The following is a 14,059-nucleotide window of genomic DNA, read 5'->3' as shown; positions in this document are numbered from 1 at the left end:
CTTGGAACAGAGTATCAGCAAGACTAAGCATTCCCAGGGGGAAAAATGCAGTATGTTTGCCATTTTAGAAACTTGTTGCTGAATGCTATTTTGGGAGATGTGCTTGCAAACAGGTGCTAAGAGTTCCTCAAAATAGATCATTAGGATGTCTCCCCCTGGGGCTCCAGCTTCCTTTAACTTTGGTCTTTTGAACTGAAATCCAGAGAAACATATTTGTTTGTTTGTTTGTTTTCTTCTCATGACATTGAGGCATTTTTGTCCACATAGTGATTGAATGGGATCTTCCCTCCAGGGGCCCAAGTGTCTGCTCAAGATTTCCCAGTAGAATCTGGAGAGGTTCATGGTGACCCTTGTGAAACTTGGGCTACAGAGTTGGAGGAAAGTCTTCTCCCATCTATGGTTGACAGGGAGATGCTGACCAACTTGCCCAGGCATTTATATGTGCGTGAACCACTGACCTACTTCACTTCCCCGGCATGATTTCCATCATGTTAAGAAAACCCTGGCTCTTAGCATTTTAAAGCAAACACAGACCATGGCATCATCTGGTTGTAATCTGATTGACTTTTTGCTTCACTTTCTGTTCATAGTTGACTTTTTGCTGTCATTTTGCCCTCACTCTTTTCCTCTGCCTAGAAGCGTACATGTCAGGGCAAGAGGGTCACTAGAACTAACCTGTATCAGCTTGGCACAGGAATGTTCCCAACATTTGCACAAGAGATTTCATGCTTCTGCTGAGCATATTGATGTGTGTTTTCTGACTGAGAAGGGAAATGCAGTTTGGTGAGGCCTGATGAGTTTATGAAGGTGACTTGGAGAATAGGCAAGGGGGAGCCTGTCTCCTGGGGGCAAGCCAGGTCAAGTGAAGAACAGATACCCTGGTGCTTTGTTACCCAGAAAGTCATTTGGCTCACAGAAGCATTTGGATTGCTGAAATTGCATGGGCCTCTGTGACTTCTGATTTTACTGTGGGAAAAGGAGTAGAAGGAGTAAGAGTCCTTTTCTGGAAAATTTGCCCTTTATTCATCATTCCTCTTCACTAATGCTGCTGTCTGTGATACCTTATCTCCCTGCCTACTGGCCTCAAGTATACTATCTGAGGAACCAGGAGACTTTTAGGGACCTGGGAGTTTGGATTATGTGTAGAAAAATACAGGCAAATAGCTCCAGAAAGAGTTAGGCCTGCGTGTTGCTGAAGGAAGGGTTTCTTGGAAGCTTAGGTAACATTAAAAGAGAAGATTTGAGGTACATGGCATGGTTGTTATGTCAAAGTTTAAAGTATTTTGAAGATGAAGTTTTGACTGTTTTGGGTAGATTTCCTGTAGGTGATAAGGAGTTACTAGATCTGAAAGGCAGGTGAGGTGTGAGTATGTTTTCTAGTTCTATTATTGTAGTCTAATTTTCTTCTATATTTGACCTGCCCCCATTTGGAGTTTTTAGTGGATATTCCTCATAACCCAAATGACAAAGGCACATAATAAAATTGAGTTCTATCTTGAGAAATCTTGTTTTTGAGTTAATATTAGTGATCTTTATATTTTTCAAAGTGCTTTTGTTTCTCTTGGCTCACCAGACGTTCTCCACCCTGCAGCAGGTGGGTACTCTGTCATCTTCTTACATGATGACCTTGAGTTCAGAGAAGTTAATGGCCCAAGATGCCTCAGATAACTTGTGATGAATATGAGATGCTACCCTGCTTTTCATAATGATTAACTCATAAATTTGAAATGAATTAGTATTGACAAACTTTATGGAAATTTAGAGAATAATAATGATGTGGTAATACAGGATCTAGCTATCTAAAAGATTATATTCAGGGTAGGTTATCTTAATGTTTCAGTGTAGGGTGGAACTGATTCATAGTGTCAGTTATCTTTGAGGTTTGTTTAAAGTAGGTTAATTGTCAAACTCTGTGGGAACTGGTCATATCATTGTTATATCTGACTCAGTAGTTAAAATCATTCTAAGATTGAAACAACCATCTTGTAAGGTGCAATTTCTCAATGGTATATCTGAAATCATTATATTAATAGTTTCTGTTGTTAACACCTAATGTACAATGGATAAAGTTTGAAGTCAATGACAATAATTCTTTCAGATCATGTTTTGCAGATCTTTAAAATATCACTTTCTGACAAAACTGTTTCTGTGGGTCTAAACAACAGAGACTGGCTCAATCACCAGAATTAGCAAAAAGGGCAACTTATTGACTCATGTAGCTGGGGAGTCCCAGGGATTAAAGAGCACCAGGGGAGGCTGAATGGAGGACTTTGAATGATGGTGTCAGAACCCATTCCTTTGGCTCTGCTGCACCTTGTCCCTGCTTTTTCTGTGTTGACTTTAGTCTCTGGCATATTGTTCCCCATCAAAAATTGTTCTAGAGCCCCTTGTCCTCAGAGTTAGTGAAGGCAGGTAAATAAGCAGGACTTTATTTATGTGTCACTGTTCACAAGCTCTATCTGGCCCTCTTTGGTAACAGATTTGTCCTGGGCCACTTGGCTAGTTTCAGGGATAGGGATTTCTGACCAAGCAAGTTTGCTTCTGTGTCTAGACCTGTGGGGAAGAAGCAGGTATCTTGGTTAGCTGATACCTCACGTGGTATCATATGGAGTGGAAAGTTCAGGTTCCTAAAGGAGAAGAGCTATTTGACCAGAAAGGTGCAGGGGTATCTAACAAGGAAAAGACAGTAGGTGGTTATTACAGTGTCCTGCACGTTGTGTACCATTGTAGGGCTCTTAAGAAAGTAACCACACTAGGAAAAATAGGGATAGTAGGAACATACCTGAACATTGTAAAGGCTGTTTATGCTAATCCCATGGCCAACATCATTCTTAATGGAGAAAAACTGAAACCATTCCCTTTAAAAACAGAAACAAGACAGGGATGTCCTCTTTCACCACTTCTATTCAACATTGTCCTCGAAACTCTAGCCAGAGCAATTAGGCAGACTAAAGAAATTAAAGGGATACGAATAGGAAAAGAGGAACTTAAGCTGTCGCTATTTGCGGATGACATGATTCTGTATTTAGAGGATCCAAAAACCTCCTCCAGAAAACTTCTAGACCTCATCAATGAATTCAGCAAAATAGCAGGCTATAAAATCAACACGCATAAAACTACAGCATTTTTATACGCAAGCGACGAAACAGCTGAAAGGGAAATGAGGAAAACAACTCCATTTGCAATAGCCTCAAAAAAAAAAATAAATAAAACACTTCGGTATCAATCTAACCAAAGAGGTAAAAGATCTCTACAATGAAAACTACAAAACATTGAAGAAAGAAATTATGGAAGACCTTAGAAAATGGAAAGATCTCCCATGTTCTTGGATAGGCAGAATTAATATTGTCAAAATGGCCATACTACCAACAGTGCTATACAGATTCAATGCAATTCCAATTAAAATCCCAGTGACATACCTCACAGAAATAGAGCAAGCAATCATGAAATTCACCTGGAAGAATAAGAAAGCCAGAATAACTAAAGCAATCCTTAGCAGGAAGAATGAAACAGGGGATATCACAATACCAGAACTTCAACTATACTACAAAGCAATAGTAATAAAAACAGCATGATATTGGCACCAAAATAGACAGGTAGATCAATGGTACAGAATAGAGAACACGGACACAAACCGAAATGAATACAATTTTCTCATAGTAGACAAAGGTGCCAAAAGTATGCAATGGAGAAAAAATAGCCTCTTCAACAAATGGTGCTGGGAAAACTGGAAATCCATATGCAACAGAATGAAACTAAACCCCTATCTCTCACCCTGCACAAAACTCAACTCAGAATGGATCAAGGACCTTGAAATCAGACCAGAGACCCTGCATCTTACTGAAGAAAAAGTAGGTCCAAATCTTCACCTTGTTGGCTTAGGATCAGACTTCCTTAACAGGACTCCCATAGCACAAGAAATAAAAGCAAGAATCAATAACTGAGATAGAATCAAACTAAATAGCTTTCTCTCAGCAAAGGAAACTTATCAGCACTGTGAAGAGAGAGCCTACAGAGTGGGAGCATATCTTTGCCACTCATACTTCAGATAGAGCACTAATTTACAGAATCTATAAAGAACTCAAAAAACTCTACACCAAGAATACAAATAACCCAATCAACAAATGGGCTAACGAAATGAACAGACACTTCACAGAAGATGTACAATCAATCAACAGATATATGAAAAAATGTTCAACATCTTTAGTAATAAGAGAAATGCAAATCAAAACTACATTAAGATTCCATCTCACCCCAATTAGAATGGCGATTATCAAGAACACAAGCAACAATAGGTGTTGGAGAGGATGTGGGGAAAAAAGTATACTCATACATTGCTGGTGGGGATGTAAATTAGTGCAGCCACTCTGGAAAGCAGTGTGGAGATTCCTTAGAAAACTTGGAATGGAACCACCATTTGACCCAGCTATCCCACTCCTCCGCCTATATGCAAAGGTCTTATAATCAGCATACTACAGAGATACAGCCACATCAATATTCATAGCAGCTCAATTGACAATAGACAGACTGTGGAACCAACCTAGATGCCCTTCAATTGATGAATGGATAAAGAAACTGTGGTATATATATATACAATGGAATATTACTCAGGTATAAAGAATGATAAAATTATGGCATTTGCAGGCAAATGGATGAAATTGGAGAATATCATGTTAAGTGAGATAAGCCAATCTCAAAAATCCAAAAGAGGAATGATCTCACTGATAAGCGGATGATGACACTTAATGGGAGGTGGGAGGGGGACAAGAATGTGGGAAGGAGGAACTGTATAGAGGGAAAAGAGAGGTGGGAGGGGTGGGGGGGAAGGAAAAAAATAATGGAATGAATCAAACATCATTACTCTATGTAAATATATGAATATGCAAGTGGTATGCTGTTACTCCATGTACAAACTGAAACAACACGTTTCGCATTTGTTTACGATAAAAATAAATTTAAAAAAATTAAAAAAAATAAATATAAAAAAAAAAGAAAGTAACCGTGGAGGAAACATCAGTGACTCCTAAATCATGGATTTAGCTCTCTCAAAATAAATATAACTGGGGAAGTCCCAATTGTCTGAATATTTATGGCTAGGTTGAACAAATCTCATAATCTGTAAAGTGACACAAAAAGAGCTATCCCATAAGATTTGGGATAATTCAATGAGGCATGCACGCAAAGTGTTTAGCACTGTTTTGGGCCCAAATCAAACATATAGTAAGTATTAATAGTTGCTTGCTTTGTTTTAAAATGACAGGAAATGACCATCCATTCCACATTTGTCTCATGCAACTCCTGTATGAGGTGCAAATTGTCATAAAGCAAAAAAGAAGTTTCCCAACTGTCTTTTGATGTCCCAGTCTCTGGAGAATAAGTGACCATCTCTTATTGTCAACAAACAATAAGAGAACAAACAGCAGATGTCCCCAGGTTCATGTGAACCATTTCAGTCATGCACAAAGTTAAATTATATTCCTGCCTTGGCTAACGAACACAATTTTTTGTCCTTTGAAGAGAGACGAATGAAATATGGACAGCAACATGTTCTTTATGGCCAACGTAAAATGTGTTCCTTTCGGGCCTGCTGCACATGATGGACAGCTAGCTATTAGTGCTTCTCTGCTAAAATTTAATTGCACAGCTGCTTTTTGAAGCTTAGAAATCATTTGGAAGGCACATATTGCAGGTTCAGATAGCAGTTTCTCAATAAATTTTGTGCTAGAATAGGAACCTAATGGAACATATGGTATTTAGCCTGGTCATAATCAAATGTCCTGGAAGCTTGCTTATCTGGCTGAGACCATGTGGTACAAATCAAATGAGGAGACCCTCTAATGTCAGGGTATCTTTGGCTTGCAGTTCAGACTGCCTTGCAGTGACTGCTCTTTACAACCTGTGTAGGTATCAAACTTAGTCTCACAATCTAGACCTGAAGGAACAGTTTCCTGAGAGGTAGACCCAGTTCATCTTCTCCAGAAATGTCATGTGTATCCATGGTTTTAAGAATCCACAATGATAACAAATAGTGTCTTTGACTTGGTCTGACTATAAAACCAAACAGAAGATTTATCCTCTTGTTATCCCATAGGTATCTCAAACTTCCCTCCCCTCAGAGAAGATTTCTCATCTTCTCCCTGGCCCATAAGCCTTGTCTTGGGTGATGGTAGCATGATTTTGCCTGTCACCTGGGACTCGCCTTTGACCTCTTAATATCTCTCATGCACCTGGTCTGGTTGCAGTCTGTGCTGCTTCTGCTTCCTCAGTTTCTCTCTAATCTGCCACCTCCTGCCCACCCCCCTCACCCCAACCTTAGTCCAAAGCCACAAACCTCTCCACCTGGGTTCCCTGCAGAGCTGCTCTCCTGTTTTCCTGCTTCTAGTCTCTGATCTATTGTGTGTCCTCACTGCTTTTTCCAGAGAGAGATTTATAAAGAGAAGGTCTTAAGTTTTCTACCTGAAATCCTCCAGCGACACCTGATTATATAAAGAATAAGAAGCAGGTTTTTAATATTCCACATTGCTTAAAGATCTCACCTCTGTTCACTCTCCCAGCCTCATTTCCCACACTGTTCCCTCCTCTAACCCTCAAAATTCATGCTCTGGCAGAGTTGAACTATGCTTGTGTGGTGCTTAATGACAGAGATCTGTTCAGAGAAGTTAGGCCATTTCTTCATTGTGCAAACGTCCTGGGGTGCCCTGACACATGCTGGGATGGTGTGGGTTAATTGTGCCACATGGCATCTTGATACTCTCATGAGACCTGGTCAACGTGACATGTAGCAGGCTACTGCCAAACGGCCATTGTTTAACAGTAAATTTTTTACAATAAGTAGTAATACACTAAAATAAATATGAAAAAGTGTAGTGTCAAAAATACATAAACAATTAATTTGGTAATTTATTATCATATTCAAATGCTATGCCTTGTACAGAATCATGCATGCTAAACCTCAAATTGGCTGGCCGCACAGTAGGTTTGTTTACCCCAGCATTGCCACAAGCAGGTGAGGAGAAGATCCAACTTGGGACTGTATAGAGTGTTGGCAGCCCTGTTTGTAGGGAGTGTCACATACATGACAACAGTGGGGTGGGGAATACAATTTGATGAAGAATCGATTATGAGTGGGGCATGGTGGTGTGTGCATGTAATCCCAGCAGCTCGGAGGCTGAGGCAGGAGGATTGAGAGTTCAATGCCAGTCTCAGTAAAAGTGAGGCACTAAGCAACTCAGGGAGACCCTGTCTGTAAACAAAATACAAAATAGGGCTCTCAGTGGTAGAGTGCCCCTGAGTTCAATTCCTAGTACCAAAAACAAGAAAAGGTTGTGTTTCACTTAGCACCTCCAAGTTGAAGGTGCTGAGGTTACTATGGAACTCAAGCAAAGATGCTGATGGGCAGTTGGGGATGAGTCAGGCCACGGATTAGATTTGGGATAGGGTGGGGGCAGATCTAAGAGTGACACTAGAAGTGTAGAAACACCAGAAAGAGACTGAGTAGGAACGAACAGAGAACAAGCCTGGGAGAAGGGCTTTTCAATGGCCCTGGTTAATAAGAAGTCCTTTGACCTTATATTAAAAGATGACATTCTTACAAGATCAGTGTTACCTTGTTGTTGTGAATAACATACCTCTCATCAAATGTACCACATACCTCATTGAAGCCTTGTGGGAGTGTTTTTGTTTTTATTTTTTTCTCAAATGCAGTTTATATGATGTTACGTTAGATGACAGTACTCTTTAGGACATTGTTAAGCTAGGATCATACATGTAAGATCTATTACTGAATGTCGCAGAGTAACTGTATGTTTCTATTCTGTGTGTGTGTGTGAGAGAGAGAGAGAGAGAGAAAATCCAGTTTCTACTGCTGAATAAAAAAACACTCCCACACTTGGTGACTTCAAAAGCTGTCTAGTTATGCTCACCAACTCTGCTTCAGGAGTTCCATCAGGGCACAGTGGTAATGACTTTTCTCTGCCCCACACTAAAGACTTACCTACAAGAGTTAGTGACTTGGGTGACTTGACAGCTAGAGTCTGGAATCTTCTGGGGGCATCTTCATTCACATGTCCGATGAAGGGTACTGCCATCTACTGGACCACAGCTGATTCTGTTGACAACAGCACTGACCTGGGTTTCCTTATTACATGGCTGCTTCCAGGTAGTTGGATGTACACATTGGTCCAGGGTCTAAAACTGAGCATCTGAGCTAGCAGGGAAGGACTGAATGACTTCTGTGATGCAGCCTCAGAAATCACACAGATATGCTCCTGCATTTTCTTGGCTGCAAACATGTCACTAAGGCTATTTTCAAGGAGAGTTGATATAGAACACCTCTGGAGAAAATTGGGCAATTAGTATATATCTAATACCTTCATGATTTGTATTCACTCTGTGTAACATGATTTCTTGATCCTTGATGGGTCTTTTACTTTTTAAATTACCTATCTTTGGGGCCTTCTATGAAATCTATAATCTGGAGAAGGGAGAGATTTTCATTTTTGTTTTTGCTAGAATGAAATGTACTTACATTACTTACATCCTTCCCCTACCTGGAAAAATTTTATGAGATTTTCTGTACATGACTTTCTTACCCTATCTTACACTTTCTTCTTTGTGACCCAATCCCCTAAGGTAAAGGGAATTTTCCTTGATACAGAGTTGACACTGAAGTGGTGGTTTTCTGCCCGTCAGGCTCTGCCATGAAACTGTGCATGAAAGTGTCTGGGGGAAAGTTTTGAAAACTTAGACGTGTAGCCTCTCCACTGAAGATCTAGATTTAGTAAATATAGTATGGATATTCAGATTTAAACATGTTTTGTACTGACTCAGATAAGAGTCCTAGATAAGAGCCACTAAATACATTCAAGTCACATATAAATCCCAGATGTCCAAAGCTGCTGAAGTCTCTGGAAGAGTGGGATATTTGTCAGGTCCTTCTTTTTTCAAACCTCTTCATCCCAATAATGGTAATCTAACTTTCACCTGCCTTTCACCACTTCTGTGCTTGGGAATTAAAAAGGAGTGTTTAAGATTTTATCTGCTAACTTGCAGAGTAGCATCCATTTTCTTCCAACCTTTTATCATTCCTCGCCATTTAGAAAATCCTTAGAAATGGGCTTATAGATGCTCTCTCTCTCTCTTTTTTTTTTTTTTTTTTTTTTTGCACACCAAAATGTAGATTTAATTCTTCAGTAGCATTTGTATAAGGAGCAGGTATAAATTATTCTAAACTTGCCCCTCCTAAGTGGAATATGAAAGATTTGTATCTACTCAAAAAAGTGAGAACTAAACAAAGAAAAGTCTTGGATCCCACCGAAAAACACTGAGAGTTTCATTTCCTTTCTTCAGAAAAATGCATGCACATCCATTTGTGTGCAGTTTCAGAGGCTTCAAATACCTCCTGGAGTCCAGTCCTACAGTCCCGGATAAGAATCAACATTTCCACAGGGGATTTGAAGAATCAGTAAATCTCATTCCTACAGTCTGCATTTCTCCAATTGAATCTGGGGGAATAATCCCCCAAACAGAAAAATTGAAAGAAAAGCAACTCACTTCAAAGATGAGCTTTTCCTCATTTGCCCTTGGAAGAAAGAACATCCCAGTCTCTGGTCGCCTCTATCAAATGCTGCCGTGACTCATCCACTCTTCCAGGTCTTCATACAGCTGTGCACAAAACCAGCACTTAAATATACACGGTGAAGAGTCATCAGGCAAGGAATCCACCACCTGGTAGTTGTTTTTATGAACCTTTTTCACTTTCATTTTCAACATCATTTGCCTCTTAAGCTGGTTAGTGTCCTCCACGTTTTGGTAGGTCAGCCACATGTGCTGCCGTCAAATGCCCAGCTGACACCTCATTGTCTCTGATAAAACCACCTTGAGGACATTGCCCTTGTTTTTATTGATCACCTTCATTATATTGGTCATTCTGATGAGTCCACATTGGGATGATTCAGCATGATGACCAGCTGGTTCTGATGGGGACATTTAATCAGCTGATCCGGTTTGGCAGCCATCAGTTGGAGCTGTCTGGCAACCTGAAAAATGGCAGGATCCTTGAGGCAGTGGCTGGGATTGACCTGAAGCTTGCTTTTCTTCTTGGATGAGTTTACTTGCCTGGTTTTATTTCTATTCATTGGAAGACTCCTGGACAGCAGTCTCCCTTGCCTATTCAAGTTGCCACAGCTGTGATGCCCAGGCACAGGGCCAGTTTTCTTAGGGATGGTGCTACACAGAGCATCCTCTTTTCTTGGTTTAGGCCAAAGGGCTGTCTCAAGGAGACTTGGGGACATGTCAATTGGCTCACTGTCACTCATCAAAGGCTGCAGGTCTGAGTCTTGTTTCATGGGGCAGGAAGGAGGTGGTTTTGTTAACTGTGCTTCGCTGCAAGGTATGCCAGCAGGTTCATCACAGGTAGCCTGTACGATGTGGGCATCCTCTGAGGAGTTGAGCACCCTCAGCCCAGCCCCTTTGGGGATCAGCACTGGAGTGGCAACATGAGCCGTCCTGGTCCCTCTATTCTTGGTGTTCCTGTCACTGCCATTAGCAAACTGTTATTAGATTTGCTGATGAGGAAGCTCTCCATTGCCATCCTCATTCAGGGGTTGCTGAAGAGGACCTGTGGAAGGCCCCAGACCAGGAAGAGACACATTCATGTCTTGAATGCCCTCAGGTGTTGCTTTAGAGGTTCCCTTTGATGCGGATCGAATCCGGGCGCTGTTTGCAAACAAAGATGAAGGCTTGGCACAGGACTCATTCAGCTGGCGATCGGCGTCAGGGTTCAATTGACTTTATTTTGGATATCGAACTATTCCATTTAATGCCCTCTCGGACATTTTCAGACCCAGAGCTCAGAGAAAGTACTGATGAGATGACAGGGCCCTCAGAAGTCTCACTGATCCAATCAGAATCCTTTAATTCCCCAGGTTCACCTCCAGGCTGAGATCTAACTCTGTCTTCTCCTCCTGTCATGTCTGTGTGTAAATACTCACTCTCCTGTGGAGAGGAGGTCTGGCCTGGACTTGAGGCTGCCTTGTCTTCTGCCTGGTCATCTTTCAGTTTTCCAATAGAGGAGACATTTTTGCAGGAACCTTGCTCTGACTTCCAGGTTCCAAGTCACTGTGATTGACTGCAGGCAATAAGCCCTTCTCTCCAGAGCAGGAAGTGGCTGTAGGTGACACAGCCAGATGAAATACCTGCTGAGAATCACTGTGCACATTTCTTCCATCTTCAACAAAAGAACCAGCAGCTTTACAAGGAAAGGGGCCTGATGCAGCTCCAGGACCACACAGGACACTGCTTTTCACGACAGAGACTGGAGAGTGACCTTTTAAGGAGGCAAAAGAAAAAGTGGTCCTATGTGGATACAAATCATTTTTGTCTGCAAATCCTCAACTACATCAGAATTGAGAAAAGTTTCCCTGTGATTGTGCACACCAGAGCCAGACGTGAAAAGATCATAAGACCTTACCCACTTCATACCTTTCAGTTGTTTCTAAATTGAAGACTGAAGACTATTGACACCTACAAGTTTTCCAGTGTTTCTTTCCATTGCTAGTGACTTTATTTCTTCTGCACAAAGTATATTTTCTGGCTCCTTTGCACCTTTCTCTTTACTCATGTGCTTGGGATCCCTTCCATCTCCCCTGCCAGCTTCCAGGCAACTCTTTTCCTCCAGTGGAAACAGTTTGAGAAGGACCTGCTGTGTGCCATTGACAACCTTCATGTCCATCAACTGGGCTAAACAGTTCACAGGGACAACTAGCTCCACAGGGGCTACCCCGGGCTGAATGGGTTCCTTTGCAGGAGATAACACTTGGATAACACTTCCACCTCAATGCTTTTGTTCTCAAACAGGCTGATTTCATTTGGCTCGAATAAGGTCATTTGATTTGGAATACACACGTCTTTTTGATATTCCTCTGATTCAGGTAACAGCAGACTATTGTGAATTTTATCTTTATTTACATGGAGAGAGAATCTCAAAAGCTGATTCGACAGTTTATTTTGAAATGTGGCCCTTGGTTTGGGAGGCTTTAAGATCTCTATGTTTTGTCGGGAAACACCGGTTTTTTTTGGCTCTAGCTTGGTGGCAGTTTTGAGTGGTCTCTTAGCACCAGCCCTCACGTGGATTCTCTTCCTGTTCTTGACAAGTAGTCATTTCTAATAGCACCGTAGTCACAGTACTTACACTGATAAGGACTTAAATCTGTTCTTCTTAGGATATTTTTGGGCCTGAATTTTATGATAACAAAAGATATGACACAGAGCAGATTTTTACTGCTAAAATGTACAGTCATACACAGTCATTGGATACAAACCCACAGCAATACACTTACCCACACACCAAGTCTGTGGATCAAACGTGACCTATGCACATATTTAGCTTCTCTCTGTGAATTGAGTCAGCCTGAAAATTGAGGAGTCTCACATAGAATGTGGCTATTAAGCCCACTGAAAGAGTTGTATCTGTCCTCCTTTGAGTACACATTGCTGTCTGGTAGGTGTACAGATGAGGTCCTTTGTCTTAGGACTATGAGTTCTCCAGTTCTTTGTTGATCTACATAGGCATTTCCTCATGTAATCACTTTTCCTCTAGAAGTGTTTGAGTTTACAATTCCTGTTTGATAATGTATTTTGATAAGGAATTTAGTGTCTTTAAAATTTAGTGTCTTTAAACTTGATTATTTTATTTGATTAGAATATGATCCATTTGAAACTGAATTACTTTTTTAGAATTTAAACTTGGTATTTTACATATTTTTTCATCCAAAGCATGATTCTGTATTGCAATATGATTATACATAAGCCTCAGTAGAATAATTATGGTTATAAGTAGATAGGTTATGGATATCGTCAACCACATGGTATTTTTTTCATCAGCAGTGTCTCTAAAATATCAAGTGATCTAGTTCCTTTAGTGCCTTTCATTATGCTAACCATGTAGATCACAGTTAATTTCTAATGACAAACCAGTAGTTTTTATATTCTCATTTTTATTTGTCCTCAAATGAAAAGTGACTTGAAGTGGAAATTAAAATGGAACCTGTACAATTATTTAAAAACCAGATATGCATGAGTGTCACTGAGTTATCCTTATAAGTAGGAACATAATTTTGTACTGAGGTTAAGAGCAGTTAATGCGGGAATTTTTCCTCTGATAATTGGAGAAAGCTCATGGGTCTTTTAATCATAACCAACCAAAACCATCTGTTTGTTTACTGTCCAGACCCAGTTCTCAATATGATCCTTTCGGGGTGGGACTGCCTTATAGCAGATTCTGGATCCTAACAACACAAGTAACAGAGAATCAATTTAATTTCTATTTAACCTGAATAAAACTCTATTATTGTTGAAGAGCTCCCTGAAATTAGAGCTCCTTGAAACTCTAATGCCTGAAATATTTGTAATTGCCTCCAAAAAGAGTTACCCCATTGACATTAAGCAAAGTTAAAGCTGTTCCTTTAATACTGGATATAGAATGCATAGTTTTGTATTGTTGCAGAAACCAGTGATCAAGATCTTTCTGTTGGGGGCTGATACTTCTGGAAAAGAAAATATGCTTCAGAATATAGAAAGAGAAAAGCTGCCGTGAAGATGAGGAATATAGCCCATTCAGTCAACAGAAATACTTAAAAATTTATTACCATGTTTCTGGGTTCATGTCTGTCCACATCAAGGATATAGCCCCTGCCTTCAAGCTGGTCTTGGTTCAGGTGTGGAATAATCTTATTACCCTATAGTACCATGATAAATGCAAGGTTCTTGGAGTTGGTGAGTATTTGGAGTGAGTTGTGGAGACAGCTGAAGTTCATGTTGTCACTATAGGCAGGGGAGGGCCACCTCAAAGGGAAGGAGCAGCACTTGTCAAAGTGCCAAGCTCTAAGGAGGAAGAGCTACTATGTGTTTTCTCTCATTATAATTTCACTTTAAAATTGTCGTTTATACAATTTTCAGTTCAGTTGTGAAATATACAACTGGGTGAATCTAAAGTGTTTCTGTTTTCTTACAGGAGAGACACACCACTGTTACTAATCTAAGGCAAAACAACACATGGAAG

The 14,059-nt window shown here is 40.5% G+C and overlaps 1 pseudogene across 1 annotated transcript; it reads right to left on the bottom strand.

The window, feature by feature from the left end:
- Positions 1–9,571: 9,571 nt before the first annotated feature.
- On the bottom strand, positions 9,572–12,299 carry LOC306641361 (zinc finger protein 518B-like; annotated as a pseudogene). The gene has a single exon. The product of its transcript is annotated as a zinc finger protein 518B-like (transcript).
- Between the last annotated feature and the right edge of the window lie 1,760 nt (positions 12,300–14,059).

Source organism: Sciurus vulgaris (assembly GCF_902686455.1).
Source record: "Sciurus vulgaris genome assembly, chromosome: 12".
Lineage (NCBI taxonomy): Eukaryota > Metazoa > Chordata > Mammalia > Rodentia > Sciuridae > Sciurus > Sciurus vulgaris.
This window is presented reverse-complemented; position numbering and strand designations above follow the sequence as displayed.